We start from the raw sequence: 25,869 nt of genomic DNA, 5'->3' as shown, positions 1-25,869 counted from the left end.
CAAGCTTCAAAAAGGATATTTGAAAGGGGTTTTGTAATGGGATATCAGTTTTTGTACAAGAGAATTTATTTGTACAAGAGGTTACAGAGCTTTTCTCGGAGAATAAAACATCAAGCCTGTCTATTACTTGAAATTTTAACTTTTAGAATAGCTTACGTGCACTTATGCTGATTATTGAGGGGTTGACTGCAGCATCAGCATCCACTTCAGTCCTTTCTCCAACCATTCCATTATCTACCATGCAATCAGAGTGATCTTTTCAAATCAGAAAACCACCACCACTTACCTTAGGATAAAAAGCCAAAATTCTTATCAGGACTTGTAACCCTGTGCTTGAAGTCTTACCTCACTCAATTCTCCTCTTTAATTTCTGATCTATAACCATGCTAATCTTTTAGTTACTGCAACTCAACAAGATATTTTTAGTTCTTTAATTTCAATTCAAGAGACATTCTGCTCTTTCTGCTTGGAATGCTCTTTTCTTACCTCTTCTCCTAATTAACTCCTGTTCATCATTCAAATCTTAATTCAAATGCTGATCCTGCATGAATATTTATTCAGTATTAGGTCAAGTCCCCTGATGACTGTTAGCAATCTCTGTACTTCTTATCACTCAGCATAGTACTGTGGGAAATATCTGCATTGTTCTTTATTGAATCCTTAGTCTCAGGACATTATCCAGAATGTCTTACGAAGAGATCAATAATTATTTGTAAAATGAATTGAGATAATAATAAAAGAGAAAAATAAGAGAAAAAAAATGTATCTATTTTTGAGAAGGAGAACATTTTTAATGAAGATATGGCCCTAGAATACAGATGTTTCTCTCATTTTTTTCCTATTTCTTCCCAAATTTAATTAATTTCTGGTTAACCCTGATTTCTCAGGTCATAAAAATCATGGGGAAATCAACTACTTTGGCAATAACCCATCATGTTTTCAGGATTTGTAAGCCATAACAACAGTAAATTCTTTGGTGAGCTATACTCTTAGTAAGTAAATGAAGAATAATTAAAATATTATTGGGAAAATGATGCCACATTCATCTGAATATAATAAATGTGAAATTCATTTTACTATGTTCTTAGAACTTTGTAATACTAATTTATAATAGCAGTTTCATCCTTTAGATATTTCATTTTATCTACAGATCTAATTCTGCCTGTGAAATTACTGAGCTATTTCTCTATTCTTAGAAGAGAAAATAACTCTTTGTGATAAAAATCATTACTATGTATAATTAGACTTCCATTTACAAGTCAAACTGAACCAACGAACTTACAATCATAGAATGTGACTAGTCACAGGGAATGGTTGGGGCATTAGCTCAGTACCGGTCCAAGGTGAGCTCATTATTATGATTATTAGTATCACCATTATCAATCAGCTTCCACATAAAGTACACCTAAATGCTAGATCTATATGATAGCTTCCAAAATGACACTGATTTTCAATAATACAAATCTTTAAAGAGATCACTTTCCATTTTAGAAAAATGAGATTTTTTTTTTTTGGAAAAGATAGAAAAACCTCTAACCATTTTAACCAAGGGTTTTAGAACACTTTATTTTTATGAATATATCAAAGCAAATTCCTTCTTTTATTTTGAAAGTGACTGGAAACAATTTCACAGTCTTACTAAGGGCTAGTTTAAGTGAGTCTCAATTTTTCTTCTGTTTTGTTTGCTCTTACAACTTTCCTCACACACACACACACACACACAAAGGGAGATATAAAAAAATCCAGATATAACAGAGGCAACTTACAATTTTTTGGTAAGAAATCATAAAGTTTTAGAAAAAATCATTTAGGAGTGTCAATAAAAACGATATTTAAGAAAACAGTAGGAAAAGTGATATATTAAAAGACTTTTAAACACCTTTCACAAGAAATTGAACAGATGTGCAAATACACATTATACATTATCTATTTGCTCATTTTGTCCTGTCCTTAAACATAAACTTTGAAGATAAAAGAAAGAAGTGTGGCTCAGGGTCACTCATGTAATCTGTTTTTAGGCAGAAACAGGTGTGTTGAAAGGTTTTTAGGTAAAACAAACACCACTTAGACTTCAATAAAGTAGTATTTATTATTTTCCTATAATTGCAAATTTACCAAATGTAACTCATTATTTTTTCTTTAATATTTTCAAAGATATTTTTGAATAATTATTATATTTTCACAATTCAGTAGACATTTTTGAAAAACTTATCTGAACCTAGTTTTCTCATCTGTGAAATGGAAACAATATATACTCTCTCAGTTTGTTGTGTCAAATGAGAAACCATATATGATATACTAACCACTGGTTCTGGCTAAATGCATACCTCCTCATCTTTTCAGTAAAGACATGACTGTTGGCCAGGCACAGTGGCTCACACCTGTAATACCAGCATTTTGGGAGGCTGAGGTGGGCGAATCACTTGATGTCAGGAGTTCAAGACCAGCCCGACCAACGTGGCAATACCCCATCTCTGCTAAAAATACTAAAATTAGCCGGGAGTGGTGGTGCATGCTGGTAGTCCCAGTCCCAGCTACTCGGGAGGCTGAGGCAGGAGAATGGCTTGAATGGGGCTGGGAGACTGCAGTGAGCCAAGATCATGCCACTGCACTCCAGCCTTGGCAACAGAGTAAGACTCCATCCCAAAAAAAAAAAAAAAAAAGTAACTGTTATTCTCAGTACTTTGGGCCAGCACAGTACTGATACTCTCCTAAAATCTAACTCAAAGAGAAAAATCACAAAGCATTGGAATTGGAGCAGAAAGTAATATATTCTTGTTTGACATCTTTCCACATTCAGTCTGTGTACTGTTAGCTGAAAGCTAGTTGACACAAAATGCTGTCTTAACTTTAGTGTTGTTTCTAATTTAGTTCTAGGTCATAAAATTTGTAGGAAAGTCTAATTCCAAAACTTTATCAACAGCTTTGTTATGCTCAGGTATTATGATCAGATCTCTTATGTGTGCTCTATGACCTCAAGCAAAGATTAAATAAATCTGTACATTACAGTGAAGACCCACATTAACCAATGCAACATACATTTATTTTTCGCAGCACTCTTTTAGGTGCTTTGAAACATGTAACCCATGTTTAAGTACAGAGGATAGCTGGCAAGGCAAAGTATAACTATATGATGTGTTAATAAGAATACAGAGGAATAGTTAAAGCGATGCATAATAAAGTACGGAAATATGTTGTTTGATTTCAAAGGAAGGGGATAGTACATATGCTGAAATGGCCTGGGAAAGCTTAATGATAAGGAAGGTCTTGAGATGGGTAAGAGAGATTTGTAAGGAAGAGAAAGGAGGGAAATTTATTCCAAAAGAAGAAAAAGTACGACAAAAGCACAAAGGAATAAATAAGATGAATGGCAGAAAATAGATCAGTTAATCAGTGACGCTAGAGAAGCACATTTATGGAATACTAGTGAAAAATATGATGAAAAGGTAGAATGTGACCAATAACAGAAGGATCCATTTTCTATCAAGACTTTCTTATTAGATTTGATATGTTCATACCAGCAATGTCATCTCTGAATATAAAAGATATCTGTACTTACACAACATAATTATATGTTATCACTGGGAAATTCTAGGAAGTAATTATCAGTCCCTTTATTAATATTACTATAGAATTAACTTATTCAGTTATAGGGTACACTACATTTATAGTTTACTTCCTTCCTCCCCCAGCCTCCAGCTTTGTAATTTAAATGAAACTAAATTCCATCATAATTCACTCACTAACACATAGGACTGCCAACCTCTGAATGGCTTTAGATTTGCGTGAACCTGTATTTGTCAATGCTTGCTCCAGGCTTCTATTGGCATATGTCGAAATAATTGATTTTTATGACAACCTGCTTCCTGCTTACTGTTTTTTACCATAGGGAGGGAAAAAATAGAATTATCCCTTGATTTAGCTGTCAGTCAAATGACAACTCAAGCATGCTATAAAATTAAAGAAAGCCCCACATTCTACCAGGAACTAATGATTTTAGTGATACTGCTCTCTTTGTAGAAGAAATAAAGTATTTTCATATCTTATGATGAATATCACTATAATACATTAAAATATAGAATTGCATCCAGCAAAATATCCTGAAGTGGACAAAATATGACCCTCCAAAATATGCCATTTTTGCACAATAATTTTTTTGAGCAGAATGCAATTAGCTCACTGACTTTCACCTTTCTAAAAGCAAGACATAAATTTCAATTTGTAAAGACGTCTCCCTCTAGTGTACTTGTAAGAAAACTATTCCATAGAGAACTCTTAATAGCTGATGACTTATCTGCATAAGAAACTTTATTAAACAATCCTGATTTAGAATACATTTCTTCCCCCACTTTCCCATAACTTACCTCCTGCACCGAGCAGCCCTAAACTTCTTTTCTTTGGCTAGTCTAAGATATACACCCCAAATCCTAATTGCCTCTTTGCATCACATTTCTTTGTGAATTTCTATGTGTATGTACATAATTAATTGTTATTTTTCTTGTTAACTTGTCTGTGATCAGTTTAATTTGTAGGGTCTCAGACACTGAACCTAGGATGGAAGAGAAAAAGTGTTTCTGCTTTCCTATGGCTTAGGCAACCATGAATGGACAGGCATGGCATCCCACTTGCTCCAGAGGCTGCAGCTCAATTGAGATCTGACAAAGCTGATGTGAAAACTTTACTGAACCAGATCCTGGAATTTTGCCTACAAAAATACAAATACAGAACTCTGTTTTTTCTTTTCCAAATTCAGATTTGCACGAGAATAAAATTATAAGAATTAGTTCTTTGGAATGTGATTCTGGTGAATTTTCTCCTGAGTATCATTGGTTATTGACCCTTTCACTCCCAGGGAGAGCCATTGCTTTCCTGTGTGTCTCATTTTGTGTCTTGAGTGCTTGGATTTGCTTTCTTCCTGGTGGCAGGGTCCACATTGTTGGGCTTGCTGTACAGGCAGTCAGTCATCAGATTGTATGCCCTGAGAATTTGTAGATGGTCAGATAGAGATGCAGGTTGCACTGTCTTGCTACTGATGTTCTACCAACCCTCTCAGAGGGTTTGTCTAAATTTTTATTTCTTTTGGCTATTGCTGGGAGGAACTCCATATCATAAGGACTTCATTTTTGCACTCTCTTTGTGGATACCTCTTACGTTCTTGGCTATCTACATTATTAAATATATTTTTCCCTCTCTTATTAATCTTTTATTTGTTTAAAAGTGGTGGGTTCCCATGGCCTTGGGCATCTCTGCCTCTGTGGCTTTACAGGGTATAGCCTCATCCTGGCGGCTTTCCCTGGCTGGTGTTGAGTGTCTGCAGCTTTTCCAGGTGCATGGACAAGCTGTCGGGGAATCTACCATTCTGGGATCTGGAGGAAGGTGGCCCTCTTCTCACAGCTCCACTAGGTGGTGCCCCAGCAGGGATCCTGTGTGTGTGCTCTGACCCCATATTTCCCTTCTGTACTGACCTATCAGAGTTTCTCCATGAAGGCCCCGCCACTGCAGCAAACTTCTGCCTGGACATCTGGGTGTTTCCATATATCCTGTGAAATCTAGGGGGAGGTTCCCAAACCTCAATTCTTGACTTTTGTGCACCTCCAGCTCAATAATACATGGAAAATGCCAAGGACTGGGGCTACCACCCTCTGAGGCAATAGCCTGAGCTGTTCCATGGCCCCTTTTAGCCATGGCTGAAGGGACTGGGATGAGGAGCACCAAGTTACTAGGCTGCACACAGCTCAGGGGTCCTATGCCCAGCCGAAGAAATCACTTTTTCCTCCCAGGCCTCTGGGCCTGTGATAGGAGAGTCGGCTGTGAAGACCCCTGACATGCCCTGGAGACATTTTCCCCATTGCCTTTGAGTTTAACATTTGGTTCCTCATTACTTATTCAGATTTCTGCAGCTGGCTTGAATTTCTTCTCAGAAAAAGAGATTTGCCTTTTCAATCATATCAGGCTGCAAATTTTCCAAACTCTTATGCTCTGTTTCCCATTTTAAAACGGAATGCTTTAACAATATTCAAGTTACCTCTTGAATGCTTTGCTGCTTAGAAACTTCTTCTGCCAGATACACTAAATCATCTCCCTCAAGTTCAACAATTCACAAATCTCTAGGGTAGGGGCAAAATGCCACTAGTCTCTTTGCTAAAACATAAGAAGAGTCACCTTTGCTCCAGTTCCCAACAAGTCCCTCATCTTTATCTGAGACCACCTCAGCCTGGATTTTATATCATTATTGACATTTTACTCAAAGCCATTAACAAGTCTCTAGGGAGTTCCAAACCTTCCCACACTTTCCTGTATTCTTCTGAGACCTCCAAACTGTTCCAGTCTCTGTCTGTTACAGAGTCTCAAAGTCACTTACACATTTTTGTGTATCATTTTAGCAGCACTCCACTCCTGGTACCAATTTACCGTATTAGTCCATTTTCTTGCCGCTGATAAAGACATACCCAAGACTGGGAAATTTAGAAAAGAAAGAGATTTATTGGATTTACAGTTCCACGTGCCTGGGGAGGCCTCACAATTATGGCAGAACGTAAAAGGCATGTCTCACAGGGCAGTAGACAGGAGAACAGAGCTTGTGCAGAGAACATCCCCTTTTTTAAACCATCAGATCTTGTGAGATTATTAACTACCCCGAGAACAGAACATCATGGGAAAACCTGCCACCATGGTTCAATTATCTCCCATTGGGTCCCTCCCACAACATGTTGAAATTAAAATTGGGATTTGGGTGGGGACACAGCCAAACCACATCACTGGAGATGGAACTTTTTATTGTGAGTATGTCTGCACAAGTTACCTGTGTAGATTTTCTTGTCTGTGTGGCTGTGGGAATGTCTTAGTCAAACACCCCTATGCAAGTTTACTTATCTATGACTATAGTTTGATTTTTTAGGCTGTTCTTTTGTTTGAATGAATTCAACTGAGTACCCACCCTAACTGCCTGCCTGGCTGGTTTGTTTATTTCTCTTCTCTCATTTTTACCCACGGGGGGAGAGCCTAACTGCTGTTAGCGAGGTGGGGTGATGCTCACTACTTCCTGCTGGAAAGGGGCATTGTATGGGGAACAGCAGCTAGGGTTCCTTCTGTGAGCTTTCTAAGGGTCCTTGGAAGAAATTCGTATCCATTCATGGTTTCATTTGCATCAACATTTGTAGTTTGATAGACTTTAGGCAAGAAAAATAAATGGGTTATTAGAGGACATGTATAAAAATGAAACAAGCGGATAGGTAATGAAAGCTCAAAAATCTCAAGGCTTCAGCCATGCCCAGATAAATAGTGGCTATAGTTATGCCTGCTAAGATTTGGGTGCATGGGGCTTTGCTTTGGTTAACTTCCTTGGTTTTATTTTCCCAAACAAAGAAACCTCTGGGTTATGGGAACCCTGTATACTCCCATAACCTGGTAGGATTTGCAGGATAATAGCCCAAAACTAGAATATTGATTCAGATTTTTACACTACTTATTCCTTTTTTATTTTGAGTTGCAGCCAGAGATTGCTGGTTTGTTTACAGGAATAAGCAGAGTTAGTCTAAAATGTACGTGATATGGTTTGGCTTTGTCCCCACCCAAGTCTCTTCTCGAATTGTAGCTCCCATAATTCCCATGTGTTGTGGGAGGGATCTGTGGGAGATAATTGAATCATGATGGGTGTTTTTCCCCATACTGTTCTCATGGTAGTGAATAAGTCTCAGGAGATCTGATGGTATTATAGGAGGAAATCCCTTTCATTTGGTTTTCATCCTCTTTCTTGTCTACTTCCCAGTTTTTGCCTTCCATCATGATTGTGAGGCCTCCCTAACCATGTGAAATTGTGAGTCCATTAAACATCCTTTTTAAAATAAATTACCCAGTGTCAGATGTGTGTTTGTTAGGAGCATGAGAACAGACTAATAGAGTAGGCAAAACTTAAAAACAACTAATGAGATTAGAATTTAATGACAAGTGTATGAGAAGTTTTGAATCAAATTTTGCTCTCTCCAGTCCTCATTTTTGTTCAAAACAAATCATGATAGTCATTTTGTTAAAAACAAATTACGACTGAGTTGTTTGCAATGTAAACTTAGGCTCATACTTGGCTTGATTATTTGCATAATGTGCAGCAAAAATAATTATTTTTGCAGTCTTTTAAAATAAGCTTTGATGGAACTCTGTTCCACAAGAGATCTCAGATAGGACTTCTTTAAAGCCAAGCCCAGCCATGAGTTTGTACCCTCAAATACCTATGAGTTGAGTGAATTCCTCTCTTCCTAATGTCACAAGAATATGTGGTTCCTGGGACTGTTATATAGTGACATTCTTTACTCATCACAGATTAGAAACCCTGTACACAGATTATGTAGACAAGGTAGGAGGCCACATTTCCCAATGGGCTTTTATTGGCTCTGTAAGTGAAGCTTGATTCCTCAAAGAGAAGCATATCCATCCAATCAAAGCCTTGGTAAAACAACCAGTTTATCCAATTGTGTCATGTTGCAAAAGAAAATGGATTCTTACTGCACTGGTGCAAACAACAATATTGCCATAAGTTTAGAATATTCCCAAATAGTTTCCAAATTCTGGAGTAACTTGGCAGAGAGAAACAAATATGCTCCAAATTTTGTTCACCGGTGTATACCTTACTTAATTCTTAAAAGCTGTAGATAGCTTAAAAGAAAGGTTTCCTTAACTCTGAAGAACAAAACAAAGAACAGCAATGTTTTAAGCAAAAAGTAAAAAAGATTATTTCAGACTTCTATTAGTTTAGTTCATGCAGTTAACTCCTGTATGATATTCATAAACAGTTAAGATCTTCATGACTCTTGTATGATTTCATTTATTCTCATGTCATGATTTCCAAAGTTATCAGAAACCTGCATTTGAGAGCACATTGTAAAGTCCTATAGCTGATTGTAAAACATCTTTTGAAGAGGATTAAAACAAGACAACATTTATCTGTAGATGACATAGTGTTCAGGTTAGTTACAGTGAAAAACATGACTGGCAAAGATATTTGGTTATTTCTGTGGTTTGCAATAACTTAATATAATAATCCTAATTATGATCCATAGCATATTCTCAAGCATTAGAATTTTTAAAATCCCATACAATTTTGGAACATATATTAATATTATCACTAAAATATAACCTGAATAAGGTTAAACATAATTTTGTCAATCCCACTTACATGAACATGTCAAAAAATTCTGTTTACTTCTCTTCTGGATGCTTCAGGGCCCTCTGTAGCATACAAAAGGTAGGGTTCAGGAGAGACAATTTTGAATGTGAAGTTTGATTTTGGGAAGCCTGTCAAATGTTACAGGTTTAAAACACTTGATAGTGTGAAATACAATTCCAGGTAACACATAAGTTACTTATTTTGGCAAAAGGATGACTCAGAAATTTTAAAACTAGGCAACATCCTTTACTCATTAAGAGGGAGGACTTCGCTTTCCAAACAGTTTGTCTCCTGTCTACTCTTTTCTCTCTTTGGCAGTCTCCCAACAAGGCAAACAAAATATTTCATTATTCTTCTCTATTACATGAAAAATCTGTACAAGGGAAAGAAAGCCAAATTTTACCCTTACATTGGTTTTACCCTTACATTGGTTTCAAAACAATCCTTTTTCATTGGCAAGGTTTATATTTTATGCCTTTTTATAATCTTTTATGACAAACACATTTTACTGTTCTTACACACCTTGCAGGTAAATTTATTTTTAGTTGTCTTATTTACATGTTTTAATGGTAAATCTTACCATTTTTTAACGTTAATGTAAAACCTGGTAAGTTGTTTTAATTATGTACTAGATGCAGATAAAGTCTGATTTTTCCATCATATTTAGGGGCATGGTTAATTTCATATGTCCCCAGGCCTTACCAAGTTGTAAGGTAGGTAGCGTACAACCTTGAAACATTTAGCAAACCTGGTATCTAACTTACATGATTTAAACTTTCTATTTACATTTTGATGACATTTGCATTGTACCAATTTCATCTTTAAAACAATTACTATTTCTTAGAGGTTAAAGTCCCATAAACTAAAAGGCATTAGAGTTTTAACTTTCCTCTAAAATATTTAAGTGCTTATTTTTATTTAACGCAATCAATTAGAGCTCATTACAGACATCACACACAACACATATATCACTACACAGGCAAACAGAAGAAGATCCAGTAGTTCTAAGATTTTTTCTTGTCCCATTTCCTAATTGAATTATTAGCTTTCCAGTGGAGCCCTTTAAGAGCAAGGATAGAAAACCATGAAGTTTCTAGGGCCTAATCAACTTGTATCACTGTAAGACAAAAGCAGATTTTGAGTGGAATCTATCTATGAGCCTCTAAATTCTGGTATTCCATGAGGAAAACAGAGGTTTCTCCCAAAATGGAATCCATCATGCCTTTTCTGTTTTTCCCAAGAAGTATCAGGCCAGCAAAAGTTATCTTGGGTTCATTAAGAGTGGAAAGACAGAGTGGAGAAAAATTATTCGGTCAACACAAAAGTTATTTTCAAGAAAAACACAGCCCAAGAAGAGAAAAACATAAAGGCCTTTTAAATATACCTATAACATGAATATCCACTTTTAATCAAGCTGAGCATTCTTTAAGAAAATCATTTGAAATATGCTGTTACCTGACTTTAGCTAAATCAAGCAGGTAATATTTCTGGCTTTTGAACTTTACCAAAAGTAATATCACAGGTGAAACAACAACTCTCAATTAGGTTATAAGTTAACCACGAGTATACAAGATATTTTATAAGTGGTGGTAAGCAGCTTTTACCAGATCTAGAACCTTTAAAGTCAATTCAGAGAAAGGAAGATTTCAGAAAGGAAGTTAGAGTTGTTCATAGAGGAGGAAGAGAAGATTAAAAGTCACACAGCTATTAACTTGTAAGTATTCATTACCCAAACCAGGAACGAACCTGGGCCACCATTGTAAAAAAGGCAATGGCTAAAAAGAAGTACTGCCACATTGTTACAGGTTATGCTCGAGGACATAAAACAAGATGGAGACTTGCAGCAAAGTTTGTTACTAACCAGTTTACAGGGGTGACTTGAACAGTGAGCTTACAGAGTCCCAGGCCTGGATTCCGTTCCAAGGTACCCTCTGTCTGATAGTTTCTTGTATTTTCTCTCCTTTTTCTGAGACTCCTCCTAGTACCTGTTATGAAAGACTGGGGTGGCTACTCTTAGAAGGTTTTTTAAGGTGCCATCTGGTTCTATAGCCTGTTTCTGTAGCTTCCTTCAAATATCAGGAGCTGCTTGAGCAAACCTGTCTTTCAAGATGAGCTGTCCCTCAATTGAATTAGGAGATAGGGAAGCATGTTTTGCCAAAGTCTCTCTCAGCCTTTATAAAAAGGCTGAGGGATTTTCATCTGGGTTTTGATCTATCATGGATAGCTTAGAGTAGTTAACAGGTTTGGCTCTGGTCCCCTGTAAGACTTCTACCGTATACATCTGAAAGTGTTTTTATTTTTCAATCATCTATGGGCTTAGTAGGGTTCCAATTAGAGTTTTCAAGGGATACTGCCTCTTTTCCTACTGGGAATGGGGATTCTGCCTGTTTCTCACCCTCTTTCCCTTTTTGACTGGCTATAGGAAACACGCTGCTCATCTCTGATTTTTTCTGCTACCTGTAGGGCTGCCTGTCTCTCAACAGCAGTTAGGGTTTCAGAGTAACATAACATCCTTCCAGGAGAGTTTAAATACTTGGGTTATATCCTGGAAGGCCTCTATACATGAGTGAAGTTGGCACTTGCCCAGAGCAAACTTCAGGCTCTGAAGTCTGAAGAATAACTCAAGGGGAATGCAGGATTGAAGATGGGGTGTTAGCCATGCAGAAAAAGAGGGGAGTAGAAGGTGTCCCTTAGTCTCCTTTCAACTTTTGAAGTGACCTAGGTTGAAGAGAAAGATTACAGGGGTGTCCCTCTTCTCTTTCCTCCCATCTCCTTTGGGTCCTGGCAACCATCATAGGTGCAGCCCATGGATGCAAGCATCAATTGCACCCATGTATCTGGAGGTGCTAGTTGGCAGGGGTAGTCATGCTTACCAGCACAATGCCTCATCTCACTGCCCTTCTGGGTTCCTAGGCCTCCCAGGAGATTGTACAGTAGATAAAGTTGGGTGAGACACTTTAACAGAGGGAGTGTTTTAACCCTATTCCTGCTTCCTCTAGCTATGGCCCTGGAAAAGCAGTGCATTCCCAGAAAATTTTACCCATTGCCTTTTAAACATAAAATCCCCTTTCTGATTAAATGCCAATGTTGTTGGAAGCAGAACAGGTGTCTCAAAAGAACATATGGATTTAATGGCTGTCCTCCTTCTAATGGGAACAGCACTGAGGCTAGAATTTGTCTCTCAAGGGTGGCTTCCTCCCAACTGTTGAATGCGGAGTTTTTTTTCCCTACAAATGGGGCATAGAGTCTGCTTGCTGATAGAGGAACACAAAAGTGGAAGAAATCTGGGTATTAGAGGTTTTTGGCAAAGGGCCAACAAGACTCTATGCAGAAAAAAATCCTATCTCATGCGGTGGTGCTGTAGGTTTTGAAAATTTAGGTAAAATCTGTGACTCTAAATTTCTTCCAGGCAGAAGCTAGAAAGAGAGGCTTGAGGTTTAACAGACTGTCACTATATATGCCTCCCAGGAGTAGAAAATTAACTTGTCTCATTAATAAACTGTTCAAATTCATTTAGCAGTGGTGAGCTTTTACATGAAGGAAAAGCAACTAAAATGGAGAGGGATGAGGGTATTCACTCGGGATGAAATATCTTTTCATAGAGTACCATGAATGACTGTTATTGTGGGACAAAAAGCACTTATTGGGTGAAGGTTTAGACTGAAATCTTGAAATCCCCTGGTATTTTGAATTTCTGCTTAGCCTTTCCAAAGGAATAAAATCAGATATGTATCTATCTCAGTGAGCAGAGGAGTGACTTTGAGTAGAATGGGAGGAAGGTTTGTCCTAGGCAGTTTCCCACTTGAATTTTCCCTAGTGATTTCAGGGGCCCAGTATATTGTCCTTTCACACATCTGACAAGTAATTGATAACCAGAATATCTAAGCAGCTCAAACAACTCTAGAGGAAACATATCTAATAGTTGGATCAAAAAGTGGGCAAAAGATTTAAATAGACATTTCTCAAAAGCAGACAGACATATGGCAAACAAGCAAATGAAAATGTGCTCAACATCATCGATCAGAGAAATACAAATAAAAACTACAATGAGATATTATCTCACCCCAGTTAAAATGGCTTTTATATAAAGACAGGCAATGAGGATTGCTGGTGAGGATGTGGAGTAACGTGAACCATCATACACTTTTTATGGTTATGTAAATTAGTACAGCTGCTATAGAAAACAGTTTGGAGGTTCATCAGAAAACTAAAAATAGAGCTATGATGTGATCCAGCAATCTCACAGCTAGGTATATACCCAAAAGTAAGAAAATCAGTATATTGAAATGATATCTGCACTCCCATGTTTATTCCAGCCCTGTTCACAATAGCTAAGACTTGGAAACAACCTAAATATCCATCAACAGATGAATGGATAAAGAAAATGTGGTACATACATACAATGGAGTACTATTCAGCTATAAAAAAAATGAGATCCTGTCATTTGCAACAACATAGATGGAACTGTACATTATTATGTGAAGTAAAATAAGCCAGGCCCAGAAAGACAAACATCACATGTTCTCACCTATTTGTGGGAGCTAGAAATACAAACAGTGGAACTCATGGTCATAGAGAGTAGAAAGATGGTTACTAGAGGCTGAGAAGGGTGGATGGGAAGCAAGTGGGAATGTTCAATGGGTATAGAAAACAGAAGAATGAATAAGACCTAGTATTTGACAGCACAACAGGGTGACTATAGTCAATAACAACTTAATTGTGCATTTTAAAATAAATAAAAGAATATAATTAGATTGTAACATAAAAGATAAATGTTTGTGGTGATGGATAACCCATTTACCCTGATGTTATTATTACACATTGTCTGCCTGTATCAAAATATGACATATGCCCTGTAAGTTTATACACCTGCAATGTACCAACAACAATTAAAAATTTAAAAAGGTGTATCCTTCCCAGTGAACCAAAATATTTTACATTGATAATTTTTAAGTTATCATAGTGTGTTGGAATAATCACAGCTTTGGAAAGAAAAAAGTTATAGATATAAACTTTCAAAGATGGCAGGAGATATAGATCTCTCTTTCTTTAGTGGATTAAAATATGCCATTTGTTATTAACATTACACTGAGAATTTTTAACACAGGACATCTTCTGGAAATGATATGATTATAGGAATTATAGGAAAAAGCATTTTTTTCATACTGTGATTACCTATGCTATGAGGAAAGGAGATATTTCCTCTATGATGTCTAATTTAGCATAATTATTGTTTTTAAACTATATTTAGATTTAATTAAGAGATACACAAACAAATTACTTTTAGTAGTAAGAAGATTTTTTAAAATTTTTTGTGTAAGATGACTATGTAGTAAAGAAGGTTACAAACTTACTTTTTAACGTAGAAAAATAATCTCACCTTCTTGCCCCATGGAAAATTGAAATGTTATGTGGAACCCAATGTAGAAAAACTCTCAGTGAGGTTTTCTGTCTTAAGTTTCAGTGGATTGAGGTGAGATCAAAGCCTGTTCCACCTTTTTCCTCCCTGTCCTAGCAGGCTTGAAAACATTTATACAGCCATAAAATGTTGCCTTTAAATTCAAGTATAGAAAATAAAATTTAAAATGTGATATTTTTATATATTTTATTTTAATATCTTACATGGGAAATGTTTTTGAAATGTCAAAAAATTAAAATTTTTAAAAGAGTACTGTGAAATAATCTAATCACATGTGGAAATTTTGTTACTATTTCCCCATGCATTTTTTGTACATTTAATGAGTTGAATGTAACTCATAAGTAGTATAAAAATGCTTAATATTTAATTTTCTGCTGCAATAATGTTACAAAACAACCTTAAATTCTCAGTAACGTTAAACAACATATTTTTTTCTCCCAAATCTCTAGGTTATTTAAGGGCAGTTCTGCTTCATATTGCAGTTTGCCTAGGCTTTACTCCAGGCTGTGTGTTGGAGTTAGGTCTAATCTATTGTATCCCTACACATCCCAGTTAGAAAGCCTAACAAATTTCTTTGTACTTCAGTCAGCTCGATTGTATTTGTCATTCAAAAGCCAAAGCATTTATCCTAATACCAATTGCTTCTTTTTTTTTTTTAGATGGAATTTCACTCTTGTTGCCCAGGCTGTGGTGCAATGGCATGATCCTGGCTCACTGCAATTTCCGCTTCCCGGGTTCAAGGGATTCTGAGATGGGGTTTCTTCGTGTTGATCAGGCTGGTCTCAAACTCTCGACCTCAGTTGATACACCTGCCTCAGGCTCCCAAAGTGCTGGGATTACAGGCGTAAGCCACTGCACCCAGCCTAACTGACTGCTTCTTTTGTTCTGTAGTCTTTTTCCAAAACTGTTTTTCTCTGAACTCACTTTCACCTTCTCTCACACATATATGTCCCTCATGTCCCTTTATGTCTCCAGGGTCTTCTATTTCCTTGTATCTTAATTGTTCATCATATCCTGGACTCATGTGTAATTAATCTGTTATTCTCTCTGAAAGTGCAGCCTTGTTGAATAGAATGTGTTCTTTAAACAGCAGCTTTGTTTCTTGCGTGAGGTATTAACTTCCAGATTTAAGTGAAAATGAGTTCCAAGTTTTATGTTTCATTGTGTGTCTAAGACTGACACCGTTTATTACTGTGGCACTTACAGCTTGCTTTCAATGTCTCCAAATTCTCTATCTGAAGGGCTGGGTACCATATCTCATGTCTGAACATATTCCTCAGAATCATGCAGTGCCAGCTATGTTCCTTCTTTATATTATGGCTCCTGAGGTGCTGTTAAGCAGCCAGGTGAAATTGCCTTTTAATCAGTATAGGAACAGTCTCTTTCCTGCTGATGCTAATGCTTTTTGTAAAAAGGCCATGCTGTATTGAAGTTCTTCTTTCAGGACAAAACCACTAATGGAACTCATCTACCTACTGAGGGGTGGAAGCTCTTGGTATGCCAAAGTCTTGTTTTGTTTGTGAAGAATCTCTTTCCCTCAACAGTGATGTGCTACGTTAGGTCTCAAATCATTGTTGCATTTTAATACAAATTTATGACAAAGATTTTCAGTTTGTATGCATAATTTCCTTCTCTGGCCTTAACCATCAGTCTGTGGACTTGCCAAGCAACAACAACAACAAGAACAAGTCTGAGGTCAAGAGACACTATTTAGATCTCAGAATCATTTGTTGTCCTTTATTCTTTGACAAAGTTTTGCCTTTCTTTCTTTATGAGATTTTTTCCCTAATGGTTTCTCAATCTCTTGAGAAGAAGAAAGTTCTTGACTCTTGCAGTCTTTCTCATTAGTTGAATTATACCGTCAGTACAGCTTCTGATCATGTCGAGAAATCCACCATGAAGAAATAAAACATTTCTGATTACATGGATTACATTTCTTGGATTCTTATAGGCATTAAACTTACTTCTAGGATACAACCTCATCATTTTGTCTTATTCTCAGAACAAGAAATATATTACTATATATGTTACAGTATATATATATTGCAGTTTCCTTGCTATATATATATATATATATATATATATATGTATGTATTATAGTAAACCCTGTAGGCAAGCAGGAACACTTCAGAAGTCTCAATGAATCCATCATTAGCTGTTAGTAATGACAACACTGTTAGAATTATTTCAATAATCACACATTGTTGTGGTCTGAATGTGCACCCCCAAATGTAATATGTTGAAATTTTAACACCTGAGGGCATAGTATTAGGAACTTGGGAGTGGAACTCTTTTTAGTGCTATTATGAATAAGATGCTTGCCTTTTCCAGCAAATGAGGACACAGCCACAAGCTACCCTCTAGGAACTAGGAAGTTAGTCTTCACCAGACACAAAATCTGCTTGATTTTGAATTTAGCCTCCCGAACTGTGGAAAATAAATTTCTGCTTTTATAAGCCACTCAATTTACGGTATTTGGTTATTGTATCCCAAACAGACTAAAACACACACATTATTTACCTCCTTTTTGGACTGTCTGGGGTTGTTGCTTTAAACTTGCTTCAGTGCCTAAAACTGCTCCAAGCTCCCTGTCCTCCAGCACACACGTATAAATAATTCTGCTGGAAACCGACATGTTTCACTCAGTCATCCAAATGTATTTATAATGTTGTCCAAATATATAGCACTTGTTACAATGTTTACATTTTAGACATATTTTGAGATATGTGCCTTAACAGAGTGCTGTGATTATTATTAATATTTAGTAACTTATCTTACCAGACCTAAACTCAAAGTTTTTCACAATGGCAATGCCTTATTTGGGACTTATTTGGGACTGAATGTATGAAGATCTTACACTGAGTCCAAATTGATTTCTCTGTTAGTCTCGCAATAACATTAAAGCCACAGAATTATCTGCTGTATATTTCTTGTCTTGTTGTAGATGATATTCTACATATTAGGACAATTAGGACATTACTAATATCTATTAACCTTAGAATAAAATGTCATATTGAAATTGAAGAGGAATATTGGAACTTTGCTAAGAAAGAATGCTTTTCACCCACAATGATATCTAAAATGGAGCCTCTGTTCCTGGAGGTATATTTTACAAAAATTCAGTGTTACTATAGGAATTCTGTACACTTCTTTCTTAGACATTTGTATTCCATCAATGTCAGTCCTCTCTGTATTTTAAACTAAATAGGATTTCTTTTTCCATCTTTCTGTTTGACAAGTATTCTTTTGCTGAAAATTTGCTATTCATGTTCTTTTAACTCATTAGAAAGAATATTTAGGGTCTTTAGTGACAAATGACATGGTATAAATGAAAAGAAAACACTGACATTGTAATTGAGAAATACTAATTAATTAGGAGAATATTAATTAAAAACATTGTTTAAATATTTCTTTGTTTTATTATTATTATACTTTAAGTTTTAGGGTACATGTGCACAATGTGCAGGTTAGTACATATGTATACATGTGCCATGCTGGTGTGCTGCACCCATTAACTCGTCATTTAGCATTAGGTATATCTCCTAATGCTAACCCTCCCCCCTCCCCCCACCCCACAACAGTCCCCAGAGTGTGATGTTCCCCTTCCTGTGTCCATGTGTTCTGATTGTTCAATTCCCATCTATGAGTGAGAATATGCGGTGTTTGGTTTTTTGTTCTTGCGATAGTTTACTGAGAATGATGATTTCCAATTTCATCCATGTCCCTACAAAGGACATGAACTCATCCTTTTTTATGGCTGCATAGTATTCCATGGTGTATATGTGCCACATTTTCTTAATCCAGTCTATCATTGTTGGACATTTGGGTTGGTTCCAAGTCTTTGCTATTGTGAATAATGCCGCAATAAACATACGTGTGCATGTGTCTTTATAGCAGCATGATTTATAGTCCTTTGGGTATATACCCAGTAATGGGATGGCTGGGTCAAATGGTATTTCTAGTTCTAGATCCCTGACGAATTGCCACACTGACTTCCACAATGGTTGAACTAGTTTACAATCCCACCAACAGTGTAAAAGTGTTCCTATTTCTCCACGTCCTCTCCAGCCTACAATGAACTCAAACAAATTTACAAGAAATAAACAAACAACCCCATCAACAAGTGGGCAAAGGATATGAACAGACACTTCTCAAAAGAAGACATTTATGCAGCCAAAAGACACATGAAAAAATGCTCATCATCACTGGCCATCAGAGAAATGCAAAACATTGTTTAAATATTTCTATCACAAATTGACAGCAGTACAATGCACACCACCAGCAATGTATAATTCTAGATATGAGAGGTAAAAAGATAAAACAGGTATTGCATTTTCTCCAGAAAACTTATCATTTAGTGGAAACTGGCCAATAATTTCTTAGGCCTTAGGATAATTTCACCTTTGATTCTCTAGTTAATCCAAAACATATAAAAATATTAACCAAAAGTATATATTTTTAAAATGCCTACATAATCTAATGCAATATTTTTCGCTCTCTTCTTGAAGTGAATTAAATTCCTTATCACTGACCATCAAATTGAACTCCATTGATGATTCTTATTTAAAATAGTTAAAAGTGAATGTAAAGATCAATTGTGGTTTTCCTTTTCTTACCCTCGTTTTTACACTTATATTTGCCTGTGTCATTCACACACTTTTAGAATCCAAAACAATAACTAGAAATGTAATCATTTGCTTTTCAAAAGCTTTTCGCATCTTTCCAAAGTAAATATAAACTCTTACAAAACTTTTAGCTAATTCACAAAAAAATCAAACATATATAGTTGAAGCAATTTTTTTTTTTGGTAGACTTCTTCAAACCACAGAAATTTCAGTTATGGCATGGTAGGTCTTTTGAAATGTTTCATTTTTTGTATTTGAAGATGCAGAGCAAAAGTATTTCCACTCCAACTCCCCTTTAATAAAAATAGAATGTAACAAAAAACTCAAAATCTATAGGAAAATAACCCCTTCGTCTATGTTAAAACTATGAGATTTCCAGCCCAAATAAGTTATAAGAACCAGTATAGAGGCCAGGCTCGGTGGTTCACGTCTGTAATCCCGGCAGTTTCGGAGGCTGAGGCCGGAGGATCATGAGTTCAGGAGATCCAGACCATCCTGGCTAACATGGTGAAACCCTGTCTCTACTAAAAATACAAAACAAATTAGCCAGGCATGGTGGTGGGTGCCTGTAGTCCCAGCTACTCAGGAGGCTAAGGCAGGAGAATGGCCCATACCTGGGAGGTGGAGTTTGCAGTGAGTGGAGATTGCACCACTGCACTCCAGCCTGGGAGATAGAGTGACACTCCATCTCACAAAAAAAAAAAAAAAAAAAAAAAAAAAAAAAAAAAAAAAGGACCAGTATAGAAATACTAATACAGTAAAAGGTGGACTTATATATAAAGAAAATAACCAACAGATTTTGTCTATGGCACAAACTTCTTAGAAATTTTGAGGTCTTTAGCCTTAAAGACCTAATCAAATATTTATTACTTTGAACAGTGAGCCACTGGGATATGCTGGGCTTTGAGCCTATGTACAAATCTAATTTTAGAAGTCAGGAAGTGTTGTAAGCAATAGCAAAGAATATGCTAGATGATCAGCTTGGCAATTGTTGAACAAACTTCATTCAGCAGTGTGAGGACGTAATTAAAGCAGTTGACCTTCAATCTATTCACTCTCTTTATTGGCAAATGGCCGAGGAATAAGACTAGAAGGAAGATGAACTGGTTTAGTCTCTTTGTCAGCTGAACTTGTGGTGAAAGAGACTACTGATATTTACTAGGATGAAGAGATCTTATCTCTGAAATACCCTTTGCAGGTTGCTCCTGACTGAAACAAATTCACAGATTCTTTCTTCTTGCTCAATTTTGCTGTTGATTCTTCATTTTACATTCTTTATTTCATTTATTTTATTCTTTAGCTCTAGAATTTTAGTTTGGGTTCTATTTTTTCAATCTGTCTGTGGAACTTCTCAATTGGTTTGTGTTTGGTTTTTTTTCAAGTTTTGAATTGCCTATTTATTCTCTTGTAACTAATTACTCTCCTTTAAAACAATTATTTGACATGAAAAACCGTGCAAAAATACAAAAATCTATAAACTTCTTGACAAAGAATTCAAAATAATTATTTTAAAGAATTTCTGAATTTGCAGCAAAAGTTTGCTATAGAGCAACATGAAAGCACAGAAAAGTATGAAACTCATTGATTAAGGTAAATATATAAAAAATACAGAACACTCTAATAGTGTAGTAGTGGTGTGTAAATCAGTTTTATTGCTAGTATGAAGGTTAAAATCCAAAATAATAATAATTATAGCTACAATAATTTGTTAATAGATATAGAATATTAAAAATATATAATGTGACACCAAATATATAAAATATAGTGGGCTGAGTAAAAGTATAGAGTTTTGAATATGATCAAACATAAGTTTAAAATAGTTTGCTCCAACTACAAGATAGTATGTATAAGCTTCATGCTATTCGGAAAGCAAAAATCTATAGTAGATACCCAAAAGACAAAGAGAAATCAAAGCATGTCACTACAGAAAATCATAAAATCTCAAAGAACGACAGCAAGGGAGAAATAAAGGAACAAAAATATGTTAAAAGGCTGAAAAGCAATGAACAAAATGTCAATTGTATGTTCTTATCTATCAATAATTACCTTGAAGATAAATTCATTCTATTCTACATTCAAAAGCCAGAGTGGCTGAATGGATTACAAAAGGAGACCCAACAATATACTGCCTACAAGAGACTCACTTCAGCTTCAAGGACACATATGGTGTGAATTTAGGGGATGAGAAAATTTGATATTCCATGCAAATTAAAACAAAAAAACAACATGGATAACTATCCTTATATCAGGCAAAATATACCTTAAGATAAAACTCTAACAGGTGATAAAGATGGTCACTATATAATGATAAAGGGATGAGTTGATTAAAGGGATGAAACAATTATAAATAAATATGCACTTAACATTAGAGCACTTGAAAATGTAAAGCAAACATTAATATCTGGAGGGAGAGATACAGAGCAATCAATAATATTACAGATATAGGTAACCTTATTGACACTGTTGAAATTATCAATACTCCAATTACAACAATGGATAGATCATTTAGACAGACAATCTGTAAGGAAAAAATAATTAGACTTGATCTGCACTTTAGACCAAACGGACCTAACAGATGTATGTTCACATTTCATCCACAGCCGGAGAACAGGTGTTCTTTTCAAGCTAACAAGAAACATCCTCTAAAATAGAGCATACTTGAAATCACAAAATGTCTTAATACATTTAAGAAGATTGAAATTTTATCAAGTATCTCTTTTGACCACAATGGTATACAACTAGAAATCAATTAACAGGAGGAAAACTGGAAAATTCAAAAATAAGTGAACATAACACAATTCTTAAAAACTGGTGGTTTAAAAAGGAAATAAAAAGGAAAATAAAGAAATCTTGATACAAAAATGAAAACACAATACACCAAAGCTTGTGGGATGCAGTAAGACAGTGCTAAGATGAAAATTTGAAATGACAAACACCTACATTAAAAAAAACCCAAATATTTCAAATAAACAATCTATCATTAAACCTCAAGGAACTAGAAAAAAAGAAGAGCAAACTAAGCCCAAAGTTAATAGAAGAAAGAAAATAAGAAAGATCAAAGCAAAATAAAGAAATAGAGAGTAGAAAAGTAATAGAAATTGAAAGACATTCTGTGTTCATCAATGTGAGAAATGAATATTGTCAAAATGCTATTACACAAAGCAATCTACAGATTCAATGTAATCCCTATCAAAAGTCCAATGGCATTTTTCCAGAAACAGAAATAAATCCTAAAATTTGTATGAAATTACAAAAGACTATAATTACCCAAAATGATCTTGAGCAAGACGAAAAAAGCAGGAGGTACCACACTTCTCACTTTCAAGTTATATTACTAAACTACAGTAATATATATATATGATATATATATTATATATATGATATATATATAATTATTATATATCATATATATATATGATACTGGTATGAAAACAGTCACATAGAAGAATGGAACAGAATAGAAAGCCTACACCAATATTGTCAAAGAATCTTCAATAACATGCCCAAAACACCTAGTGGAGACAGGATAGTCTCTTCAATAAATAGCGTTGGAATTATTGGAGGCCCACATGCAAAAGAATGAAATTGGAGTGTTATGCTATGCACAGGAATAAACTGAAAATGGAAAAGGAACTTAAACATAGCATCTGAAACCAAAGAATCCCTAGAAGAAAACAGGGGAAATCCTCCATAACATTGACCTTGGCATGATATTTTGGCTATGAATCCCAATGTATAGACAAGATAAACAAAAATAAACACATACGACTACATCAAACTAAAAGATTGTGGCACAGTAAATAAATAAATAAATAAATAAATAAATAAATAAATAAATAAATAAAAATAAATAAAAAGTCACCCATGGAATGGTAGAATATACTTGAAAACAATATATCTGATAATGCATTAATATCTAAAACATATAAGAAACTCATAATCAGAAAAAAATAACCTGATTAAAACATGAGCAAGAGACCTGAATAGACATTTTTTCAAAGGAAGATTTACACACGGCCAACACATGAATGAAGAGGTGCACAAAATCACTAAACATGAGGGAAATATAAACTGAAATCAAAATGAGATGTCACATTACATCTTTCAAAATAGCTAATATCAAAAAGGCAAAAGATAAATAGTGTTGACAAGAATGTGTCGAAAAGAGAACCCTTATAGAGTTTTGGTGGGAATGTAAATTGGTACAATCATTATGGAATACAGCATGGAGACTCCTCAAATAATTAAACATGTACCATATGTTACAGAAATTATACTTTTAGGCATAAAAGTATATACCTGTGGGTGTGTTGGCTCACACCTGTAATCCCAGCACTTTGAGAGGTGAGGGAGGCAGATTACCTGAGGTCAGGAGTTCACGACCAGAGTCGCCAACATGGCAAAACCGCATCTCTACTAAAAAACACAGAAATTAGCCCAGTGTGGTGGTTGGCACCTGTAATCCCAGCTACTTGGGAGGCTGTGGCAGGGAGAATTGCTTGAACTTGGGAGACAGAGGTTGCCATGAGTCAAGATTGCATCACTGCACTCCAGCATGGGCATCAGAGTGAGACTCCATCTCAAAAAAAGGGTATATACCTTTTATATACTTTTCCTTTTATATACGATAGAAATAAAATCACTATCTTGAAGAGATATCTGCATTCCTGTGTTCATTGCAGCTTTATTCACAAAAACCAAAATATGGAAACAATCTAAGTGTTGATAGATCAGTAGGTATGTAAATTATGATATCTATCATCTATCTGTCCATTTATCTATCTATCTATCTACAATGGAATATTATTCAGTATTTAAAAGAATGAAATTCTGCCATTTCCAACAAAATGAACGAGCCTAGAGGATATTATGCTAAGTGAAATAAGCCAGGCAGAGAATGAAAAATACTACAGGTACAAACATGAAAACTTGCCATTATAAGATGAATAAGTTATGGAGGTCTAATGCACAACAGGGTAAAAATAGTTAGTAATAATGTATGCTTTAAGTTCACTGAGTGTAGATCTTAAGTATTACCGTTTCCCAACACATGATAACTATGTGAAGACATGAATATGTTAATTAGCTTGATTGTGAAAGTCCTTTTAAAATATACTCCATGGGTGCAGGGTGAGAGGAGAGTGAGGGTCAAAACACTACCTGCTGGGGACTATGCTCACTAGCTGGGTGATGAAATCATTTGTACACCAAACCCCAGCACCATGCAATTACCCATGTAACAAACCTGCACATGTACCTCCTGAACCTAAAATAGAAGTTGAGAAAAGAAAAAAAAAGATATCAATTTCCTATAAGGAGCTCCAGGTTTGTTCCAAACAGTAGCGAGACGAACAGATCAAGGATGAAATATATAAAAGAGTAGGCAAAACTTAAACAACATGTGTAAGGCAATCAATTCTATATAACTCAGCAACTCCTAGGGTTCTTATCAAATAAAATCACTGATGTGTCATAACTTCTAAACTAAAAACAACGCAAATGCCCATCCACAGTAGAATGAATAAATAAATTACTTTTGCTTCCCGCAATGAATACCACACAGCAATTAAACAATGAACTGCTGCTACACAAAACATAGATGATTCTCACAAATTTCAACTGAGTGAAAGAAGTCAGACTCAAAAGATTACATATAGCAAGTTTCCATTTATATGAAATTGAGGAGCAGGGAAATCCATCGTGATAGATTTCTTGATAATGATGACCATTGGTGAGTAACTGGTTGAGAAAGTGCAAGAGCCAGGGATGTGGAAGCTGAAAGTCGTCCATATCTTGCTTGATTTGGGTGGTGGTGATAGGGATATATACACTTATAAAAATTTAATGCTATATGCTTAAGATTTATGTATTTTACTACTTATAAGATATATATTAGTTGAAAAAATGCTTCAGTGTAAAGGAAACCAGTAAAAATATGCTACCTACAATTGTAGCTTTTGTTTATCAAAAAAGCATTTGAATAGTCTATTGATTGGTAGTTAGCAAGTTTATGTTAAGCAGCCTTGTCCTGAATACATTTTAGTATGTACCAGTAAGCATTTGCCTTTCTCAACTAGGGCTAATTAAAAAAAACTCAAAACCTCACATTGTACACGTTGAATATATATAATTTTAATTTGTGAATTATACCACCATAAAACTAAAAATCTAATTAAGATGAGTTTGAATATATTTTAGGGAAAATACGATAAAGAAAATTAGGAGCTTAAGAATATGCATAGATAAAAAATAAACTGTTGATAGAAATATTATTTATTATTATATATTATATATATTTATATATAATATATAAATAATAATATATATATAAATAATACTATATGTATTTCAGAAAATCATATAAAAAGCTGTGCTAAAATTTTCCAGAGAGAGAGTAAATAGTTCTCCTGAAGTGGATTAAAATGAGATTAGCATTGGAGTACTAGTGTGATACAACAGAGTCTGAAGTCAGATCTCAAAAATACAATATATTTCCTAAGTAGTGCGAGACAAGCTATTTAAAGTTTTTGGACCTAAATATCCAGTCTGTAAGTTTGTTGAAAAAAATAAATATGCTAATAGAGAACTTAACTTACAGAGAGTGCCAAATTATTACCTGTTACTGGAAAACGTAATATCAGTGACGTTAAAAGCTTGAGTGTTGT

General features: G+C 35.3%; 1 protein-coding gene across 1 annotated transcript in view; it reads left to right on the top strand.

Annotated features, from left to right (window-relative positions):
• AMY2A (amylase alpha 2A) overlaps positions 1-25,869 on the top strand; it is a 50,111-nt gene that overhangs the window by 7,177 nt on the left and 17,065 nt on the right. The gene's annotated exons all lie outside the window — the stretch shown is intronic.

The sequence above is a fragment of the Gorilla gorilla genome, chromosome 1 (genome assembly GCF_029281585.2).
Source record: "Gorilla gorilla gorilla isolate KB3781 chromosome 1, NHGRI_mGorGor1-v2.1_pri, whole genome shotgun sequence".
NCBI lineage: Eukaryota > Metazoa > Chordata > Mammalia > Primates > Hominidae > Gorilla > Gorilla gorilla.
The sequence above is the reverse complement of the archived record's forward strand: the minus strand, read 5'-3'. Positions and strand labels throughout refer to the sequence as shown.